Raw genomic sequence first — 23,909 nt, forward strand, 5'->3', positions numbered from 1 at the left:
TGTGGGCGTGCATCATATGCGTAATACACTGTGAAATCGCGCCCAAGTGAATGAGCCCTTATGGCCTTCTTGCAATTGTTGGGTAACGGGTGCAGCAGTTTACAGTAGGGTGTAGTCGAGCTGCAGCGCAGTCCTTGGCCACATGGCACGTGTGGCGCCAAAAGTTATCTTGCAGCTGAAATGTGGATAAACACAAGACTGTGAAACTGCAAACACTAACTGATAAGTAGTTCAATGTGAAATTTGACTCTAGTAACATGCCATCCAAAATGGCATGGTTTGGCAGTTTGGACATTCCTGCAATAATGTCAATTGCCAGCACATATGGTCATAACTCGGGACTAACATGGTAAACCACATGATAAGGGGTCACGAGCCACATGTGACTCCCAAGCCACTGGTTGGGGGCCATTAGCATAAAGAATCAAGTGGAAGAGCAGACATGCAAGGTCTCCAAGAGACAGAGAATATGTATAGAGCAGCAATAAAGCTTCTCAAAAGTACTCCGTAGGGAGCAATACCCAGTAGTGCACTGTACTATAGCCGGCGGCATAGTACCAGAATCACCCTCCACCTATCCGGTAATATAGCATCACACAAACTAATACTGGCATCCTGCGATCCTAGGACTCCTTGTAGTCGTCCATTAGACAAGTCAGCATTGATTATATGCACAGTGCGATGTATTCAGTGACGGCCACCGTCTAGGCACTTGTACAACATGTACATTACTAAAACCATATTATAAATCACAGAAAGGAAATCTACGCATTAATGTAACAAGAGTACAAAGCCGGGTAATTCAGCTGGCCAGTGTCTTAAATGTATTCTAGTCTCTAATGGTCGTACTCCATAAAGGATTCCCAGGGGGGGATTTTATTCCGAGCGATCAAGGGATCCCTAAGGGATCCCCATCCCATTACAGACGTATTTTCTTCCCCGGCTAATGGATGGCTCGTTCCCAGATACATTATACCATTACACTGGGCCATTTAAAAGGAAACTGAGGAACAAGCTACTTATAAATAATATCAGAGCTTCAAGGCAAAATTGCAAACCTTTATGTTGGTAATTGAGCTTTAACAACCAAATTAAGACACTAAACACCAATACATGCAGAGAAATCAGAAAACCATCGAGGAAATTGCTACTTCTTGGCCGGCAAAAGGAAAACAAAGAAATATAGTTTTACAATCCAGGGCACATTATATACAGGTTATTATACAGAAGGAAAGGCAAAGATGTTCCTAAAACAGAAAGTAACTCAAAGGTCTCCTCCATTCACTTCTTCAATGTTGTCGTGCAGAGTTATCAGGAGTCTGGAAAAGCTGGGTGACAACCTCTGTGAGAGCTGCAACAATGAACAGAACTGTCAACTATTTGAGTCCCTACACACATGCTGCGTGCATGTTCATATTCTGTATATAACATTTTATATTATCTATCTCTATACAGTACTGGGCAAAATTCTTCGGCAGGTGTGGGAAAATGACAAAAATAATTATAATTAATAATTATCAACACTTTACTTTTTGAAAGCATTCACAATTGCTGCAATTAACAAAATGCAAAGTGAATGAACAAAAGAGAAATCAAATCAATATTCAATGTGACCACTCTTTGCCTTCAAAACGGCACCAATTCTTCTAGGTACACTTGCACACAGTTTTTGAAGGAACTCGGCAGGGAGGTTGTTTCAACGTCATTTTGAAGAACTAACCAGAGATCTTCATTTAATCCCATACAGACTTGATGATGTTGAGATCAGAGCTTTGAGGGGGCCAAATCATCACTTCCAGGACTCCTTGTTCTCCTTCAGGCCGGGCTCATACAGCCGTAAGTGTAGAACGCTGTGTGGCACACTCAGCATTTTACAGCTGTGGAGCCGGCAGTGACCAGGCGTACTGCTGCATATGGCAGCAAAATTGTACTGCGCATGACAGCGTATCTCATGCACGCTGTCACACGCAGTCCACCTGTTCTTTCTGCTTATATTTCCTGTGCCGTGATTGCATATAGACGCTTGTATATATGTGTCCAGAGAACGCTCTATCGTGCGCATATTCACGGAAAAATAGAACATGTTGGGTTATTTTTTGCGCTTGCTTATTATGCAATTCTGACACACTAATGTGAGCACAACTGCGTAAGGCAATGTAATTGATTGCCTGCGAGTTACCACGTATCACACGGGTGTACAGTGCTCATGTAATACGCGGAAATCATACGCCCATCTGAGTCCAGCCTTACACTGAAGATAGTTCCCAGTGACATGGGCTGTGTTTTTGAGGGTGTTCTCTTGCTGCAGAATGAATTTGGAGCCAATCAGATGCCTTCTATTTTTGAAAAAAAAACAACTTTTGAACAGTACGCTATATACATGCACACGTACATATCCAAGAAGGATCCAGCATACATAACAAGACAAGGGACATATATTGTAGGCTAAGACAACCACCACAGTGATCAGCAGATTGTTGCGGGTTGGGTTCGAGGCATCAAAAGCAAATAAGTTCATTTTACTAATGGAAGCCAATCTAGCAGTAAGTGGTGGCCAATCATTTGTGATACATGGAGGAGAGAAGGAGCGACAACTCATGGCCCAATAAATCTGATAGAATTTATACCAAAAACGGACGTAAATTATATCAGAAATCTACACTAGCTCATAGACCGGTTGGCGGGGAGTTACTGTATATTACCAGGTGCCATCTCTTTTCCACTTATGACTGCCGGTCTGCTTCTTCCTAGGACTCCTATGTGATGTTCCACAGATTGCCGTGGTGGTCCTATCACTACTTGATGCAAATTGTGCATTGACAGTCACACAGCATGCTGCCTTCTTATTGGCCAGTGCAGTTCATGTGAACAACACTGGTCAATCAGAGCAGTGGGTCGTATCTTAAATAACCAATGCACCACCAGTGCTCAGACTGCATTGGGTATTCCAAAAAAAAAATAAAAAAATCACCATCTTTTAGGGGTCCCAGGAAAAACGTCGAAACTGGGAGAAAAGACGGCACATGGTCACATAACGTTTGTCCTGGCACTTGAGCCACTTTGATAAAAGTTGGCGCATTTCACTCCAACTCAGTTTCGATTAAGACCAGCCTAGGCGTAAGACATTGTTTTTAAAGTAAATTCGCCCCATTATCTCACAGGGACAGACTTGGGTTCTTCATTTAAACCTGGGTGTACAGAGCAGATTTGGGTGATGAGAGGTAAGAAAGCAGTGAGCATGAGGGGGGTGCACATTGCTGCACTCTTCTCTATCCCTGTCACCACTTACATTTCCTGCATGCACAGCCAGTGCTCTTCTACACAGAAATCAATGATCTCTCTGTGACCATCTGTTTTCCTACAGTCACATTCCAAAAAGTAGGCCAGCAGAATGGCTGATGAAGGCACACCTGCATTTGGTCACAAAGGGCATACTGCAGAATGTGCAGAGAAATCTAGATTCTGGGGGAATATTATAGACGGTCACATGCAGAATAACTGGACAGTGAACCCTGAAATGTTCCACAATGAATGCTGCAAGTTATTTTCTAGTTTGGGCACTCATGGCAGGCAGAACTCGAACATTAAACTTGCCTTAAAGTTGTAGGAGCAATATGGACTATAATGGACTAACGTATCAGTAAAAAAGGCATGGCTAGGCTGCTACAATGTCTCAATTAATTATCAGTACCATAGGCTACACCTATCATACAGATCACGCTGAGACCAATTGATAGCGTGCAACATTTTTAAAAATTACATATATAAGATACCGTAATTGCAATTAAATATCAGTTAATAAACAAATAGGACTACTGATATGTAACGCCCCCACTCATCTCAACCACGATAGTGCAAACATGGAAAGGATCTAGGGTCAACATCATCCTGCTACAACTTTTTACATACTTTCTCAAACATGGACTGCTGGAATGAGTGTATGCATGTGAAATTAATAGGACACTTTACTTGTCTCTTGTACAGTCAAAGACACAGAGGAGAACTATAGTCATTGACGATTTGATCCCTACGTTCTGCAGGGCAAACAGAAACCCTACTTGACTCCTGAGCACTTACAACCCCCCCTTCCTTCCCAACAAGTCTCTAGTTTTTTCCCAGATCCCCAGATTTATTGGGGTCATTTTCAGTTAGTCAATATATTATATCAGTGCATTGAGTTTTCACATACTCTGCAATGCTATATAATATCACGGGGTCCACTGGTGTTTTTAGATCTAGAAAAACTGATTAAGATACACACAAACAAAAATCATACCTACATCTCGAAGGCTTCTGCAAACTCAGGAACAACAGAACGTTTCCCGTAAAAATACATTAGGGGTGTGAATCAAACCCGAAAATCCAGAAACACCACATATCATAGGAGGCGGATGCCAGAAAACAAAAAAGAACACACAACTCATAACATGCAGATTTATTATGTCTAAAACCATAGAATATTCTTTTCTTCTCTTGCCAGACCATGGAATATTATTATCAATACTTTCAAACACAACCGAAGAAGCCATTAGTGCAATGTGGCACATCTTCCCAACCAGGGGAACATAGCAGCCATATATCCTGGAATAAATGAAAAATGTCTATGCACCACTGCATCCGAAAATATTAGCATTGGATCCAAATGGAAAGAGTGACAACGCCATTCCCTACCATTCACAGATCAGCACAGTGACAGCTCCCATCTGTATTCATAAGAAATAGCAATCACACTGAATGCACGGCCTGCACAGTATAGTCAGCCACGGCAGTAATTACAATAACAGGTTATATATTTTCTGCCAATAAGCCAAAAAGCACAGACCTAGTATTGAGGATTTGTCCCCAGAGTCACAACTCACGTGTAGGCCTGAGAGTCTCCCTGATCATTAGTTAGTGTAATAAAAAGGGGACTAATATTTTAATGATAATTACTATTCACATAGAAAGACAAAACAAAAAAAACCCAACACATCCTCCTTTGTAGAAATCTCATGTGTATGTTCAACTTTACTCAGAGACGTAGACCTGTTGAAACACTGAGCGGACAGAAGAACTTGGAAACTTGCCTTAGAACTCATACATATTTAATACCTGATCAAAATTGCACAACTGCTCTTTATAGTATAACGCACAACAACGTAAGGTTCTTAGCACGTTTTGATCAAAACTTGGAGGCCTATCCGTCTAATAGGTGAACCCTATTAGATGGGTACCCAAAGCCAAAAGGCACCTGTCTTTGGTCCGGAGGCCCACAAATGAGCTCAGGGAAAGCAGTGTACCTGGCTATATACTCTCACTGAAACACCAGGGACAGATAAGATAATAGAGTGCATGGCAAAAGTGTAGACAGCCACACCTAAACAAAGTCAGTACTTCCAACACATAAATTAAATACAAAGATGTATGTAAGCTATGGCTGCAACAAATATAGTAATAGAAACACATGCCTCCAAACTTATACACACTTTGATCAAAACATGGATTGGCCCTCATGTTTTGATCAAAATGTGTACTAAGAACCTTACATTTTTATGTGATTTGTATAAATAACAGTTGTGCAATTTTATTCCCATATTAAATGTGAATGAGCGTTGTGGCATGTATTTTTGTTACTGTATTTGTCGCTGCCATATCTTACTGTACCTCCAACCCCCCACAAGTAACGAGGAGATTGAATAGAGTGTGCTGGTCATGCAAGCGCGGTAATGCTCCATCCAGATTTAATGGGACTATGGAGATAGCCAAGCGGCAAACACTCAGGTATTTCTGGCAGCCACATTGATATGAATTGAGCGCCAACTGTACATGCTCAGGCGGAGCTCATTTCATTTTTTTTTTAAAAGACTTTTTCATTACGTTTTTCATTTTTTCTCACCATAAGCGCTTATTTAGACGACCGTATATCGGTTGGGTTTTCACGTCGAGCTGATATACGGTGTCCTTGTCTGCAGGGGGGGTGGAAGAGCCAGGAGCAGGAACTGAGCTCCCGCCCCTTGCCACTATTTGCGATGGGAGGGCTGGGATGGGGGTGGAGCTAAGTGTCTGTACTTAGCCCCACCCCCATCTCACCCTCTCCTATTGCAAATAGTGGCAAGGGGCGGCAGCTCAGTTCCTGCTCCTGGCTCTTCCATCCTCCCCCCTGCAGACAGGGACACCGTATATCGGCTCGGCGTGAAAACCCAGCCGATATACGGTCGTCTGAATAAGCCCTAAAAATAACAGAGTAGGTTACTACAGCCCACCATTACTTCAAAAGTCAAACAAGGTATACAGCTAATTGCCAACAATTTCTACAAAGTCCTGAGAAATGTCGTGTTGCTTCATATCGTTTTGATTAGTGTTAGTATATCTCCAGCAAACACAGTAAGTGTTGCAACTGCGCTACATGGCACCATTATGTGTGGGACAAAGGTGCAACTAAATCCACGATCTGCTCCCTGGACAAATGTGCCTCAATAAAGATTATCCATTTTGCAAAGAAGCATTTTGCCTGCTTTTCTTTATGTATCATTACCTCCCCTCTCTTCGTTCCCATCATATACTGAGGCACGGTTGTCACCTCTGCCACTGTTGGTGGGTATGGTTTTAGCCAACTGTTCAGAACACAGCGTTTGGCCGCCAGAAGGGTAGCGTGCACCAGGCGAGGGATACTTTTATGGTTTGAATTATGGTCTCCAGCAGTCATGTCCTGACTTCAGTAGTGGATAACGTACATAAGTAGATGTGAACGGTAAGGAGAGGTGCCAACGATACTGTATATAATTACATATATGCTTCGAGAAGTATTGTGTGGTGTCACATGTCCAAAAACCATGCCACATATCTGCCTGTGCCAAGTTACACTTAGGGCAGGCAGTCAACCTGTCTTGGCTGTTGTCCGTTTGTGGTAAACTGAAACCCAAGTAAGCCCTGTGTATAATCCTAAAGAAGGCCTCTTGCCATCGTTCAGTTATTGCTCATTTACTGACTTGAGCCCAATTATTTAACACCTGTCCTGCAATAGCTTGGTTAGGTACAAACTTAGTCTAGCTTTCTAAATCAGTTATTGCCACACTCCTCAATGCCCGATACTGAAAATATCTACTAATAGAAGTAATTGTGGCTCTATGAGAGTTGGAGCCTAACATAGCATCACAGTCGTTATGACCCGCTTCTTTTCCCACATTCTTTAACCCAGAGTCTGACAAGGAATGTATTTGTAAATAGGGAAGTGGCTGTCCCTTGGTTAAACCAAAGCCTTAGCTTATTTCCTCAGGGGTCATCCATCGTTTAGCATCTTTGCGCATCAAATGTTCTGCTGAACTTATCCCTTTCTCTTTCCACTGCTTGCATATATTATCTCAGCCAGGCTGGAATTCTATGTGGAACCACAAGGATATATATTCTGATAAAAGGAAGGCGGAAGAGTGTAAGGCTTGGTTCACACAGGGCGGATTTGCCGTGGAAATTCCGCCCAGAATTCCGCTGCGGCCACTAAGTCCAGGATTAGACAGCCATGTGGACGAGATTTATTAAAAATCTCATCCAGACAGGACGGTCAATCCGTCGCAGCAAAGCCGGCGCTGCGGTGCGGATTCTCCGGCTGCAGCAGGTCTTTTTTTTTTCCCATTACAGCCGCACTCTGCTCTATGGGAGCGCCGGCTGCAATGTAAAAGCATGCGGCCAAGCCACTCCAAAACCTGCAGCTAAGTGCCACGGGGTTTTCGCTGCGCTTTCCCAGCAGAAATCTTGCGATTTTTCGCTGTGGCCAAACGGCGAGATTTCAAGAGGCCTTTCACCTTTTGGAAACCCAGCCTAAGAGTTTCTTTTCATGCCACCAAAGTATTCTGAAAAATTAATGAGCGCTTCACTGAACTAAGCCAGTGACAATATCTAGTATGTAGTAGGCATGTAATGTTCCAAGGGGCTACCAGTTCTCTTTCGGTTGTCAGATCTGAATAGTGTCAAAAAGCCAATTTTATACATGTTGAAGTAAGCACGCCAGGTTGTATTCTCTAAGGTTAGGCCTCTGCAGAGAGCCGTGTCGGATCCCGTCACGAGAATTCTCGCAGTGGGATGCGACCCATGCCCCTACAGTGACCTCCACAGCTCACCTCTTCCCGGCAGCTCCTCTGCTCTGCTATGTGGCGGCTGGCGCCCAGCCAGTGCATGCGCAGTGCAGAGCCGGCGCGTCACAGAAATAGGACATGCCGCGGTCAAATCGCGGCTGTCTGCATAGGCTTGCATTATCTAATGCAATCCTATGGCAGCGGGCAAGGGTGGAAATTCTGCGGGCAATCCTGCCACGGAATTTCCTAAGCAGATTAACACCAAGTTTCCCTACAAGACATAAGTTTGTATAACACTATTTGTAGTCATATCTCTCCAGATAAATGCATTCACTGGCTTTACCTCCCTGTGCTTCAAGAGGATTGGGATGGTTTGTAAAGAGTACAGAAGTTTTGGAAAAGTCGCTATTGTAAGTGGCATCTACCTAGTTCCTTCTGTATCTTCCGAAATAAGGGGGGGTAATTAAGTTTATACACTGGGTCTGGTGTGTGTCCTATTTTGACACCTAGGTAAGTGAGAAAAGAGTTAATTGATTTTATTTCCACGATGATGCTGTAGTTGATGGTCATAACTCGAATAGCTCACTCTTCAAGAGATTTATATGGAAAAAGACCCGCAAGTGCTCTAGTGGTTTTTTTTGAGCTATGTTCTAGGACCAGATAAAAAGAGAATAAAGTCATCCGCAAATAATGCTAGTTTGAGTTCTGTTTTCCCTATGGTTATACCAGTGTATAATGAAGATTCTTCTAGTGATCTCTTGAACGGCTCAATCATCAGGTTGAATAGAAGGAGCAACAGAGGACAGCCCTGTTTCACGCTCTTAAAAGAAGAAACAGAGAAGACAAAAATTCCGCCATGTGTCTTTTGGAGATCTGATGTTATCAAAAGCCTTCTCAGCTCCAAGGGCAAGCAGTGTAGAGTGTTCTCCGCGCCTTTCATTTTAACATTACTGACGCAGTGATCGGGGGGGGGGGGGGGGGGGTACATGGCACCCCCATTCTCACGGTTGATGGGAATTGCAGCGGGAAGACCTCACTGATCAGCAAGTTATCCCCTAATCTGTGAAAGGTGATAACTCGTAATCTTGGTACTCCGCCTTTAAATGCGTATGAGTGCTAAGGAGTGTGTTTCTGTTACTGTATTTGTCGCAGCCATAGTTTATGTGGACCTTCACATTCAATTTATTTGTTGGAAGTACTGACTTTTTTTGTTGTAGAAGATTTTGGAAAATCTGCATGCAAATGTCTGGTGTACAGCAGTGTATATTTTAAAATGTGGCACATTATAAAATCCGAAGCATGTCAATTACTGCTGTGGCTTTTCACCACAGATTACACCCCTTTGAACATAGAGGGAGGAAATTCACAACAGAAAACGACATACTACAAATTTGTAGAGGAAAAATCTGCCACGTGTGGACCTACACTTCAAAAGTGGTCGGCCAAACATTTGTTTGACCAACAGCTATTTCTCCGGGCTATCCCAAACACATGAACGCCATGTTCAGCTGAGTATTCATGTTTTTTTCAATAGGGAGATTGGAGACAACAAGGTTAGGTATTGAAATGCAATGCGCCCGTCCTTCTTTCCCCCAACAATATCTGTTGAGGAAGAGTTTGTCAAGTTGTCATACCAGGATACCTTGAAGAAAGTTAACATATACATTTTGCTTAGAACTATTCTAAAAACAGGTTACAAACCAATTTTTTGATTTATCATGTCAACTAATGTCCTACTTCGAATGGAGCTCCAGACATACTGCAACAGGGACCATTTTACAAATCAGAGACAATCCAGTAGAGTAGTTGCAAATATTGTGTAATACCACATTGTACAGTAGAAGAAGGGATAGATCATAAAGATAATTAGCTAAGCCCTTGAGAGACCTTGTGTTTAGATCAATAATTCATGATGATCACTGAACCAAGCGAGTATAGTTTTGTTTGCAGCTAACATTGATGAAGCACATTAAAAAGAGACTTTATGATTTATAAACTCATTTTCAAAATACTTTATTAGGGCATTCCAAGTAATAGAGACAAGTAGCCAATTCAGGGGGGTGGTTACATAAGTGTTCCTTTCTTGGGAGGTCCTCACACATCAACAAATAGCCCATTGACTTCAATACAAACTGAGTCATGCCCTGTAGGGGTACTGTGGGGAAATTTAGCATTTATTGACCCGTCCCCCAGAGATTACTATAAATCTTGCAGCGGAATCAGACCCGGTGTCGGCCAGAGACCCTATACTCACCTGTCCGGATCTGCGGCGAGTGTCTCGGCTGGCGCGTCGGCACGCATGCACAGTGCAGGGCATGATGCTGCCGTTGCCCCTGTGATGATGCGAATTGGCAGCGATTTCAAAAATCGACATTTTTGAATTGCCGCGGATCGGACGGCTTCCACCGACTCCAATAGAAGCCGTCCTTGCGATTTTCCACACAAAATAGAGCATGCTGTGATTCTTCCCTGCGAGCAGAAAATTGCAGGTGATTCCAGTTTGTGAGCAGGGAAGAATCTTTTAACACGGACATTGCTGTGGAATTCACGGGGGGTGTCTGGCCGTGAATTCTGCAGCGATAATCCGTCTGTGGGCATTGGGCCTTACACAGCTAAGAGCTTTCTACAATAGTACAGCGGAATCCGCAAGGACGGCCTACATTGAGATAAATGGAGGCGTCCAACCAGCAGCCTATATGCAATTAATGGTTACCTGCGTCATCGCTAAGCGATGGCGCAGACATACAAAAACAAAAAATCCTGTACTGTGCATAATCGCCTGCGAGACTCCGCAGTCATTCGCAATACAGTTCATTACCGTACGCAGGGTCACTGGCGGGGGTCACAGCTGCGGGCCTCCCGCATGCGGAATCTGACCTGTTCATTTGAGCCTAGCCTTTCTTATCCAAATCCCAGCTACCACACCCACAGCCGGTTCTCCACATAGCAATCCTCTGTTTGCTGCAGAGTTGTCAATACAAAAAGCCTTCTTCCCTGCTTGTCAGGAAAGCAGCAAAGCCCCTGCAGTAGCATGGCAGTATAGCCGAGAAGACTACTTGAGAAAAAGCAAAAAAGGACTATATTGTCAGCTGCCAGAGAGGGAAGGAGACTGATTATGCCCAGAAGTCTGCCCTAGCAGCACAGATTAGCAGTAGCATCAAGGGGCAAGAATTCTAAAAAAAAAAAAAAAGAACTTTCATGCTGCAAACGCTGTAAATTAATTAAAAACAGCTACTAACAACTTTTCAAGAGCTTTGGTATGAATATGATTCATGGCAGAAAACCTTTAAGTATTATCAACAGAAAGAATGCCAACATATTCAAGAACATCTAAACTTTATTATACTGTCACTAAAATACAATTAGTAAGAGGTGATACCGCACAGTGACAAGGACACCATTCCAGACCTATGAGAAGCAGAACTACATGTATTACTGAAAATCTTTACATATAGAAAAATGAATTTGTATTGTCTGTTCTTTATGCACAGCAAATAAATGGACCAACCTGCACCAAATTAGCCACACAGGTAAGTCAGGCACTTCCAAAGGCTTTAAATCGGGTTCCAGCTCTCTAGGATCTACGGTTCTCTACATATTCGTGGAAAAAAAAAATCAAAAACCCTACTGTATTAGAATAATGAAGTGAACTATACTGACTCCTCAGCGGCGACCAGGATCCAGTGTTGCAGCCTCGATGTGGTCCCGGTGATTGTTGCGACACAAGATGTCACAGTAAATCAGGTGACCACTGCAGCCAATGAGAGGCTGCAATGTCATGTTCCTGAACTCTTGGCATCATGGCACTCAGGATGTGAGCACCGAAGCCAAGAGGACAAGTAGTAACGGTGCTGCCTCTCATTGGCTGCAGCGGTCCCGATTTCCTGTGATATTATCGGACACAACAATCACTGGGATCACAGCGGGGCTTCAGAGCTGTATCATTGCAGCTGCAGAGGAATAAGTATACTTCAGTTTATTGCTTGAATACAGGGGGTCCTATTGAAGTGGGGTTTTCTTTGGAACGCCACTGGTGAGACATGACAATTTTATGCAGAACGACCTAGTCATTTTTCTTTACTCGCTGTGAACAGACTGTACTTTATTATGTTGGCTTCACATCAGTAACAAACAAAGTTTTTAACCACACAAACAACAAGCAATTACATGAAAAAGAACCGGGTAATTCTGCTAGTATGACATAAAAAAAAAAAAAAAAAAAAAAAAGACTACAATGACTACAAACTATTATATGCAATGTGCCACAATAAATAAAGTACATAAAAAAGAGGCGAATGAAAAGAGGCATAAGTTACTTATGTGGATAAAAGTCACAGAGTGATGTCCTCCCCGATGTACGTTTTGGCCCCAATAACCTTTGTCTGGGGGTGATGACATACACTGTAAACCTACTATTAAACAGCACCTAGCAGATCAGCAACATCTATTCACTTCTCTTAAGACTGGAATGGTGTCATTGTTACTGTGCGGTATCACCTTTTTTAGTTGTATTTTAGTGAAAGTATAATAAAGTTTATATTTTTGAATACGTTAGTGTTCTTTGCATGTGATTTGCCCGTTGGTAGTTTGGTACTGCCAATACACTTCATGGGACAGTAGAATCTCAATACTTTTAATAGAGAGTCTTGTGTGGCGCAGATTGTTAAGGCAGCAGAAATGCAGTCCTAAACTCTCACTCACGACCTGAAGGTTGCAAGTTCAATCCCCATGTGGTTCAGGTAGTCAGCTCAAGGTTGGCTCATCCTTCCGAGGTCGGCAAAATGAGTACCTAGCTTGCTGGGGGATAATAAATTACCTGAAAGCGCTGCGGCATAAGTTGGTGCTATACAAATAACAAGATTTATTTATTTACTGATGTATGATTTGGGTCTTGTCATGTTGTAATTTTGGATATATGTGTACAATGATCTCGGAAAACCCATTTAGGGTACGTTCAGATGTTGCGGAAACACCGCAGTGGAAACATTCACTATTAAAGTGAATGGGATTAAAGCAAATCCTGTTCACATGTAGAGGAATACTCATAGAAACGCTGCAGATTTTCTGCTGTACTGTAATACTAATACGAGTGGTTTTGCTGTGGATCTGCTGTGGAAATTCTGCAAGAAAACCACATTTCTGCAACATATGAACGTGCCCTAAATATGTAGAAATACAGGACCTACAGATTATAGGGGTTTTCCCATTACTTATAACCGGTCCATAACCACTCTGTACTTCCTGGTTGCTGCTGACCAGGACACGTGACTGCTTCAGCCAATTACGGACTACAGCAGTGACCTTCTATTGCCAGTGATTGGCTGCAGCAGTCACATGTCCTGGTCAGCAGCAACCAGAAGTAAAGAGTGGCCCTGGAGCATTTTAAGTAATGGGAAAACCCCTTTAAGGAAGAGTTATAAATAATATTGAAGGGACAAGTCACTATGCTATATCTGTTACATGTTTATTAAAGGGATACTATGTCTAAAATATACTAATAGAGCACAAAATGTATTTTAGTCAATGGTTTTATATTAATTTATGTAGCGTTATTTCCCCGATGTCGTAGTCAAATGGAAAGCATCGATTTCACTGTAGACTGTAAAACAAGGTGCATTTTTGGTCCAGTCTGCAGTGTAGTTTTTTTGGCCACTAGATGTCAGCTCAGATGAAACATCTTATTCCTTTTTACTTGGATATGACATAAAAAGGCATAAACATGGTCTAAAAGAGGTCTCAAAAATGGCTTAAGACATGTCACCATATAGTGATAGGGTAAATAAGACTTATGAAAAAAGGCAGCCGCTCTAAAGCAAGTCTCCGGTTTAAGACAACATTCTTTAGATATTGATGGATGTCGTAACGTTGTGTGAGCTAAAATCCCATGTCTCTGAACAAGAGATGGATTATAGATCATGCAGCTGGTTACACAAGCTATGTAACTTCTCCTAATCTCATCCCCAGTGGCTCAAAGAGCAATATAAGCTCTACTGGCTAATGCTATTTTTAAAGGCAGACTAAACCTAAAGTGTACAGCTTATAGAAAGTTCTGCTAATATCCTCTACATAGTGTTTATGTAAATGTGTCGAGATGGTCTCAAAATTGGAGATATTAGATAGTGATGATTGGGGCATTAAAAATTATTAAATCTCTTTCATCAGTTACTGCCTCAGAACAGGCAAATATTGGGGTTTCCTTGTTAACAAAGAGCTGTAGCCATGAAATCCCAATAATGGATGGCTAGGAGTAATTTGTGGGGGGGTGTAGATGGCTGGAGGTGAGGGTTGGTGATAGTGGGAAAAGGCTGTACTGTGTCTTTAGAGTACAGGGGCGGTAGACAGGAAAGTTGGAGGCTCAGGGGTCTGGTGTAATTTGGATAGGTGTACCCGATAGTAGAAGGTGGAACATTGGTTGGGTGCAGGTACAATTTCTAACGCAAGGCTAAAATCACTGTTGTCTCATCTTGATGTGGCAAGATAGTTAGGCTTCAACTCGTTTTAGCAGTGGCGTGATTGGCACTCTGGGTGCTAATTTCAATGGTGGGATGAGATAGCAACATTGGTTTTATTAATTCTTAGCTACCACTGGGGGCAACTAGGTGTAAATATTTCAGCTGGCCTGGGGTGCAGTCAGAGAAAACAGAAGGAACAGGCTGTAGTGTAATGTGAACTAGACTAGCGAGTACTCTCTTGATGGCACGTACAAGCCTCCAATAACAATTCCACCTTCTCCTAACACCCTCCAATTGTTTGTATCAAGTACCTTTATTTCTTAAATCAACAAAGCTCTCTACCTACTCTAGATTGCTACTGGTGCATCTTGTCTCCACCACAGTTATAGATGGAGACATGGGCTGGCCGGCTGGAGCTACAGGGAATGGCCACAGCTCAGGATTGGCTAGTGGATACACACCTTCACCTAGCTGTTGGTGCATTGTCATGGCAACAGGATGCCAGATACAGGTGTCCTGCTTTGCAATTCAGGGGAAGAAGTTGCCGGTTAGGATGCTGGTGAGGGATTAGGGTTAGGGTTGATTTTATATGTAGGGTTAGGAATCATCCAGCGGCTAGAAACGTTGGCAAGTCGGCCACAGCGGGGAGCTGTGTCGCCCACAGTGGGAGCCGGCCTTCCGCTGTATTAGCGGATGTTAAGTGGTTGCAACAAATTGAACAGTACAGCACGGGCCGGAGGAGCAGACGTGCCGGAGAGCGGGGGTTAAGAGGTTGGCCCGAAGTAGACATTTGAGGGGGCAAAAAGCAGCAGGAGGATCACAGTTGCAGCAGCTTAGCAGAGCGGGGCGCAGCCCACCTTGGTGCAGTCTGGGACGAAGTACACAGTGGACTGGGGCCAGGAGCAGCAGAAGGATCACAGTTGCCGCAGGTTAGCAGAGCAGGGCTGCAGCTCACCTCGGTCCAGATGTCTATTCACTAGGCAATCTGGAGCTGTGGGCGTTCCCTGTAGCTCTACCCACCCAGCCCATGTCTTCACCCATAACTCTGGTGGAGACAAGATACACCAGTACCCTGTAGATTTACTGAACTTGGCCGTTTATCTAGGATTTCTCCAAGCTTATCATCTGGTATAAAAAACATGAGACTTGTTCAATACTATAGAAACACAAATTAAAAGGAAATTCTCACTGCTCATTAGAGATTGCTTCAGTCTCCCTTACAAATCATTTTTGCAAGCCCTCCATGCAAGGCAGCATAATAAGACTGTTAGTTGCCCAACAGCAATGGCATCTCCAGTTGGCACTGCTAACCTAATCCAGCATAGTCATTCACTCTAAAACTGAAGGGCTGGTTGCATATATTGATGCAAACCACCAGCATTTCTGTCCCACCTTAAGCATTGCAGGTCTGTAGCATTGATTCTCCAGTCTTACTTGTCACTTAGTAATTTTGTACAAAGGAAAGGCAGCAGCAAGGAATTTGTTCTGAAAGGTTTCCATTTATTTTTTTTCTTTCACACTTCTTCTAGTAGCACCAGTTCAAGGTTCTTGTGTTTGTTCGCAGATTAGGTAATCGAATGCTACACTTAACACAACTATGGGGTTGTTTGTGCTTTCATCAACTTCATAATATTGGTTTAATCTGTCAATGACCTGTCTATGAATGCTTAGACAAACAAGACAAATAAATATCCTTTTTATACTAAAGGTAGGATTGAGTGGTGAACACGTGGCTACTGCATATGCTAGGATTGATAATGGACGCTCTTCCATTGTGGATAGTTCTGCAGAGCGCCGTTTTTCTAATCCTCTGTGACAGACGTTTCTTTCGGCAGAATTTGGTTTTGCATGTAGTATATCCATATACAAAATAGATGGAGAACTACAGCTAGGAGATACTGCAGTATTACTCGGCATCACTCCACTACACACTCTTCTAATACATGCGCGAGGTAACAACGTGGTAGTTAGCAAGTGTAATGTCCTGAGTGGAAGCAATCCATCCATAGATAGAATACTGAAGATATGGATGGAACCATTTTATTTATTCAATAACCCAGTAAGGACTCTGTTCACACCTACTAGTCATCAGATCTATTTTCTTATGCAGGAACAGGTGATAAATTAGTAAGAAACAAATAAAACTGACAACATTGTCATTAATCACATCAGTAAATATGGCCCCAGATATAGAAGCCCATTGATTACTGGAGCAACCCCTGATAAATGGTGTGCAGGAAAAATCTTGCCAAAATGATCTTCTAATATATGATGAATCCAGCATGAACAAATGTTGACCAGGTCTAGCAGCCAACTCTAAAAACCAGCAATGACATAATGTAGGGCCAAGTGCTCTTCCTCCTTAGAAGTAAAATGGCATGTCTCAACTGTCTCTCCTGCACTTCCTCAGCTTCAGACCAGACCTACACAGACAATGCAGACCTCCTAAAGTTCCCAGTAGTCACAGTAGGCGCCCCCTTTCCAACTAGCCACAACACGATCTCTACTTCTCAAACAGCCACAGTTGCCCCACATATCTATTCGACATAGGAGACACACCTCACTTTCCCAGTTGTAACACCAGCCCTCCCCCAGTTCAGTAATTATAACAGTGCCCCCCACCCACCTTTCTCAGTAGTTACAGACGGATTTCCTCCTAGAAATATTGAACATCTAACACTTAGGCCAGGTTCACACAGGGCGGAATTTCCGCGTGGGCCAGCCACAAGAAAATTCAAATGTATTTAGGCCGAATGCACACAGCCGGGACAGATTTGTTGCGTCTAAATGCGCGGCCATCGTGCACTGTTTGTTCATCGCTCATTTCTAGCCAGCTAGAAATGAGTAATGAGCCTTATCAGCATGGTATGCTGATAGGATTCTTTCAACTGGTATCCCGCTGGCAGTTCTCAGCAAAACACCAGCTGAAAGCGCCGAGAACAATGCAGCTATTTGCATATACAAAACAGCTGTATTGTTATCTAAGCTATCGCGGTGGTATCCTGCTCCGCCTGCATAACTCATAAGTAGCTAATTAGCTACTTAGAGTTATGCAAAGATGATTGCTCAAAACTGTCACTCAAACTATCGTTTTAGCGATTTTTGAGCGATCATCGCTCCGTGTACATGGGCCTTTACTGGACAAAACTAGCAAAAACATTCATGAAGTGCAGTCACAACCTTGGGCGTATAAAATGCACAAGGACGGTAGAAGAATTGTTGCCTATGGTATGTACTAAATCTGCTCGATTTACTAGTCACAAGAGGTTCTCACCAAGACTGCTGAAGCAATAAACCAAGATAGAGAAGCTGGTAAAGTGCCGGATATATATAGACTACAGTCAGGCAAAAAGTGAGGTTTCCTACGTAGTAAGAGCAAAGCTGGGATTTAGCACAGTACATCTTTGTGGAGATTTTCTGGGTGACATCTTCACATAATGCTCCTATTATATAACCAGTTGATAAGCCTAAGCAGTGTCTACTGAAGGACAGCTTCCGGCACACTGGATTCTTCATGTAAAAGATATACCCTCAGTCCAAACATGGAAATCCTGCTGGGGTGATGTGCCAGTGGATGTCAGGGGTCACTGGTCAAGGCTCTTCACCCAGCCCTGGCCATCTACAGGGACCGGCAGAGTGTCCTGGGGCAGACTTATGCCGCTTCTCTTATATCCAGAAGGACAGGAAATTTCCACACAAGCCTGTCTTTCACTTCTATTAATAGTAGTAGTAGTAATAGCTCTTAATATATCTTCATTTATCGAGGGCTCTAGAATGTCTTTGTATTACCCCACGTAAACTGAAAAATTAAAATTTGCCAAGCAGCATGCCAGATTAATCAGAACAGGTCATTTTTCATTCTGCAGTTAGGTTAATGATTGGTAAATTGTTTGGATTGTTAAAAATAATCATCATGTCATCAGCCAACTGAAGTACACACTAATCGTCTATTCACGAGCCAGGAACTAACGTTTCAGTCAACATTTCTATAGGTCTATGTCAGATGGAAGAGTCACAGTACGTAGAAGGGGATAGCAATTAATGGGGTTATCCCACGAGTCAGGTACATACAAAAAAAGTCCCTAAAACACCGCTAAACACTAAGTTTAAAATAATTAGCAGTTTCCACACAAAAAAATAACTTTTCTCCCTCTCTGTCCCCTGTCAGCACCACTGCCTATTTGTGCTACTGTGATGGAGCTGCTCAGCAGTGTACATGACCCATTTCTCTGTTTTCTGCCACAATCCTTTGCATGCACCCTATTTGTGTGTCAGCACCACATCATCATGAGTCAGTCTCCTTTCACCCTGGCAGCTGTAAATATAGCCCCCCAGCAAGTCTTCTTCCCCCTCTGACAGCTGTAAATACAGTCCCCAGTAAGTTGCTGAGGCTACCTATACATTGGCGAGCACGATATTGGGCCAAGAAACTCGGTCCGATATAGTGTGTTTTCATACCGATGTGAGGCATTTTCTGTCAAAAACACCTCCCATCACTTCTGTGAAGTACCGATCCTCTGGTGCAGCTTTCAGGCTCGTTAGAGGATCGGCATGGGTTTTCCCATTGTTTTTAATGGGAGACCTTGAATAGCATGCCGTGCAATGTGTTTTACTGTCCCATTGAAAACAATGGGCAAAGAGTTCCGAGGGATGTGAAAAGATAGGATATACAGCGTTTTTTTCCTGCAGCATGGGAAAGCATCACTCATGTATGTAACTCCATTCAAAAGGATGGGGTTTATATTTAGGCCCCCTGTCCACGGGCGTGTATTCACCGCCGGCGAATCACGCCAGCCGATGCTTTCCATAGCATTGCTATCGAAAGCGCCGGCCCCTGTCTACGAGCAGAGAATCATTGCGGCATGCTGCGATCTAGATCCTGCGAACGGAGAATCGCTATGATTCTCCTCTCGTGGACGCCGCAGCTGCACTTTCCATAGCAACGCTATGGAAAGCGTTCACTCCGTTACTCGCGGCCGGATTATCGCTGCGGGTAACGCAATAAACAATCGCCCGTGGATAGGCAGCCTTACTCTGCCAGTCCAAATAAAAAATTTTTAAAAGTGATCAAAAAAGTCCAATATCACACTCACCAATGTGTGCTGTTCCCACGGATGTGAGGCGTTTTTGTGTTAAAACCGCCTCGCATCACCTCAGGGAAGTAGTGATTCTAAAAGCTACAAGAGCTAAAAGAAGGAGGATCACTGAGGGTCTCTCACGGTTTTCAATGGAAAATGTTGCATGACATCGCACTCGCGCACACCTCGCACATCGTGTGATGCTTTGCCGGCTTCATTGAAAACAATAGGCAAGGCATTCCGAGACAATGCCGAAAGACATACCATGACTTCTTCCCACACCGCGATGCGAGGGGGGGGGGAGCTCATGTCTATGACCTCATTCAAAAAAGATAGGGTTCATATTCGTGTGTTTTGCAACACACAAGTATTGCGCAATTTTCTCAGTTGTGTGAATGCAGCTTCAGAAAAGAAAGCTGAGCTCTAGTTGTTTGCCATAGGCTACAAATTAGCCGGGTTCACATGAGCGTAATTTTACCTCGTATTACGCGTGCGTAATATGCGGTGAATGGAGTCAATGAAAGTACATTGATTTCATTCATCCAATCATACTTGCGAATATTCATTGCTGTAATACGCACACAAAAAAAGAACGCGTCATGTTATTTCATGTATTGCGTGTGATAGAGCCCATTTTTCTCTATGGGCACGTAATCAAAGCTGTACATATGCAATTACACTCCGTATGTGCGGCATTTATACGCGCCATTGCGAAGCGCCAGAGCTGGAAATTTTAACCAAAAAAATAAACCAGAAGGCTGCGAATGACAGCGTGCGCGAGATGAGCTGCCGTGCGCAGTCCAAAAATCGTAGCCACGTGCAGCGATAGGCCAGCTCACCGATGGCCCCATGGTAGCAGAGTGCTGCATGATACATGCAGCATTTTACACTTACGGTCGTGTGAGCCCGGCCTTCACGGTTTTGATAAATGTGGCTCTCTCAGCTTCCACTCTGTCCTATGACCTGTATGTCCCTCGCCCACCAGTCTTACAGGTGTAATGTCCCTCATCCATGACTATTCCATGGTGTGACTCCCAGCTGTACAATGTAACATGTGCTCTAGTCCATAGTAACATGTAATGCACATGTGTGTCCGTGAGTCATACAACTGCCATCTATGAATGGCCACACTGCAAGTAACAGTATCATTCGAATTCACGGCTATTTGTGGAAATCCCCTTTGTGTGTGGAAGCGATCCGTGTAGTGATAATGAACACGCTTGGCTGTGCACGCCATGAGGAACAACAAGGGAATAGATGCGAACAGCTGTCCGCGCTCTCACGCATCCTGACTCAGTGCCTGTGTGGGATCAGAGCTGGGCCCATGGCCAAAAGCAGGCGACCCCTTTCCATTGTGACAGTACCGTCTGCTAGACTAACCCCTTCCTGACAGCCATGCCCAGAAACAGAACATTAGCCATTTTAGGCATTATTTCCAACAAGATTAACTCCTAAAATTTCACATCTCTATGACACAAAATCTGATTACTTTCCAGAAATATTAGCGCTCTCATGCATTACCGCACAAAACACGTAACCATGACATCATCTGGTCTGGATGTCTCATAATCATACTGACTGGTCTACAGAAATATGTTTTGAGGGGGGGGGCGCAGGAGGAGGTAGGAGTTCCTCAACTCACTCAATGTGAAAATCCCATTGTAAGGGTGACTACCCACTAACGGTTTTTTTTCCGCTGCGTTTTTATTTCCAATTGTCAATGGGACTTTCTAATGTTAAAAACGCGAGTTGCGTTGCGTTTTTAACATTAGAAAGTCCCATTGACAATTGTAAAAAAAATGCAGCGAATTCGCAGCGGGAAAAAAAAACGCTAGTGGGTAGTCACCCTAAGTAGAATGACCCTGGTATATACCCCACGTTGTCCGGGTGCATTACAGTTTTCTAGAAACACATCCAGAACTGTTAAACAATAACAGCAGCCAATCCACAGCGGTCAGGCGCCATTCTTTTGGCATCACCACTTGGATGCTGAGATGCCAGGATGACAGCACCGGACCGCTAGGGGCCTCTGACTGGCTGTAGTGGCCAACTCATCCCAAATCAAACACCACAGGGCTGCAGCGCTGGTGCGCCAGGGGGAGAGGAGAGGTACGACAGATTCAAATTTGATAAAATGATAGCAATTTTTAAAAACCTATATGGCACCCGGACAACCACTTTAACTTGGACACAAACATTTAAGTGATCATTGTCCCTTTTACACGGCCCAATGATAACGCAAATGCTCTTCATCAGCTGATCGTGGCATTTTAGCAAGAACAATTATGCCAGTGTGACCAAGGAGATTGTGCAGCCAACCAGGGAGGGGGACGAACAATTGTATTAACGATAATCACCTCCATACAGACATCATCTGCCATGTGTGGACGGCAGTGAACAAGCGACCATCATTCAAACTGACCGAGAAACAACCAGGATAAAAGAACATATAGGCCGGCTGCACACGGGCTGCTGACAATTCACCACCGATTTTTCCTGCCCCGCAGAGCTACTATTTTGTAGATCTCGACAACAATAAAGCTTTACAAGTTGACCATAAAAGTCTATTGTTAATTACTGCAATGGGATGTTTATGGGACTAAAAGGCCCAATGCCCACGGACGCAAATTCCACGGCGAGATTCTGCATGGAATTTTCTCCGTTGCATGCTGCCATAGGATTGCATTACTTTATGCAATCCTTTGCTGACAGCCACGATTTGACCGCGTGAAAACTCGAGGCATGCCCTATTTCTGTGGGGGCCTCACAGAGGCTCGCACAGAAAAGTCACCGCTGACGCGCCGGCTCTGCTCTGCGCATGCGCGGCTGTGCGCCAGCCAGCACATCGCAGAGTGGAGAGAGAAGATGCCAGACAGGTAAATCGGAGGTCAATGCCGGGGCAATGGTCACATCCCGCTTCGTGAATCTCCGACCTGGCCGTGGTCATGAGGCCTAAGGCTGGGTTCACACGTTGCACCCACACTGAGGTGTGTCCCAATGCCGCTTAAACTGCCCCCACACTGCTGCAGTTTTCAAGTTGACTGCAGCTAAAAACACTTTCATTGTTAATGGCCATTCAATAAATTTCACAACCATTATTTAATTCAGTACTTTAAAGGGTTATTCAGCCAAATTACTTACCAGATCTAGTGGTGCCGGCACGCCACTTCCGGTATGGCCAGACAACGCTGTCACCACTGGATCGGGCAAGTATTTTGGCTGCCTGGATAACCCCTTTAGGCTGCGTTCCCGCAGGGCGAACTTGCAGTGGAATATCCATGTGGACCCTCCCCACGCTGCATTTACAGTAGCAGCAAAGTGGATGAGATTTTGAAACGCCTGTCAAGAATCTATAGAAATAATCTGCAACTTAGTAACTGCGGCAGAGCAGTCCGGTGGGCAGGCCGTACAGTCTCTACTAGCAGCTTATTCTGGCCCAAAGTTCATCCCTCTTGCCTCTTCCAACGTGGATGATGTAGTAGATGTCATCCATACAGTGCCACAAAGTATCAAATCATGAGCTCATCCACCAGCGCAGGCCGAGATGAGCACCATGGATCTGCCCACAAAGAGGACAGATTTGTGCATGTGCCGTTGGACGACCTTACAGCGACTGCGCAAAACTTTGTATCGCTGCATGGATAACGCCTACTATGTCATCCACGTCAGTGGCGGCGAGAGGGGTGGAATTTAGGGCAGAACAAGCTGCTAGCAGAGATGGCCTGGTTCGCCCCATTTACATGCGTCCTAAAGGACCAGAAACTTTTTAGGGATTTTACCCATGTGGTGGTTTTACTGACTTATTTTTTTTCCTTCAGCTACCAATATTTTTGCTGAGGTTTTTTTTGTGACATATAGTGCTACTTTTTATATCTTTTTTTTTAATGGCTTTTTTCTGTTTTTTAGTTTTATTGGGGGTTAAAAGCGAAAAAAAATGATTAAAAAAAATCATAGTTTATTTTTTATATTAGTATATTAGTATGCTAAAATAAAGTACAGAAATTGGTTCCTCATTTTGTTTTGCATGTTGTGATATATAACTTCTATAGTTTGGATTACAGGGTGCATATGGCGACAGTTTTTGTTGGCGGTGATTGGTCATTGTCTTTTTTTATGTATAGATTTTTATTTTATTCTGTATTTTTTTAACAATTTTTTTTTACCATCTATGACCCCCATGATGACATGTAAGACCTCTGGGGGTAATTCACATTGTTTTTTTTAATTTCCTACTATTCCACTGCAGCTGGGGTATCTATAAGAGACCCAGTTGCAATAAAAAAAACACACCCCAGTTGTGACAGTAGTCACTAACAGAGCTGATCAGGGTC

The 23,909-nt window shown here is 43.5% G+C and overlaps 1 protein-coding gene across 4 annotated transcripts in view; it reads right to left on the bottom strand.

Annotated features, from left to right (window-relative positions):
* Positions 1 to 23,909, bottom strand: part of PEAK1 (pseudopodium enriched atypical kinase 1) — a 53,822-nt gene that overhangs the window by 18,116 nt on the left and 11,797 nt on the right. The window contains exon 1 of one of the 4 annotated variants that reach the window (XM_066592370.1): positions 4,277 to 4,323. The exons of 2 other annotated variants lie outside the window; for them this stretch is intronic. The gene's annotated coding sequence lies outside the window, so the exon portion shown is untranslated. Of the gene's footprint in view, positions 1 to 4,276; positions 4,324 to 23,909 lie in introns of those variants that run through there. One more of the 4 variants, XM_066592375.1, reaches the window with a different exon arrangement.

Source organism: Eleutherodactylus coqui, chromosome 2 (assembly GCF_035609145.1).
Source record: "Eleutherodactylus coqui strain aEleCoq1 chromosome 2, aEleCoq1.hap1, whole genome shotgun sequence".
NCBI classification, from domain to species: Eukaryota; Metazoa; Chordata; class Amphibia; order Anura; family Eleutherodactylidae; genus Eleutherodactylus; species Eleutherodactylus coqui.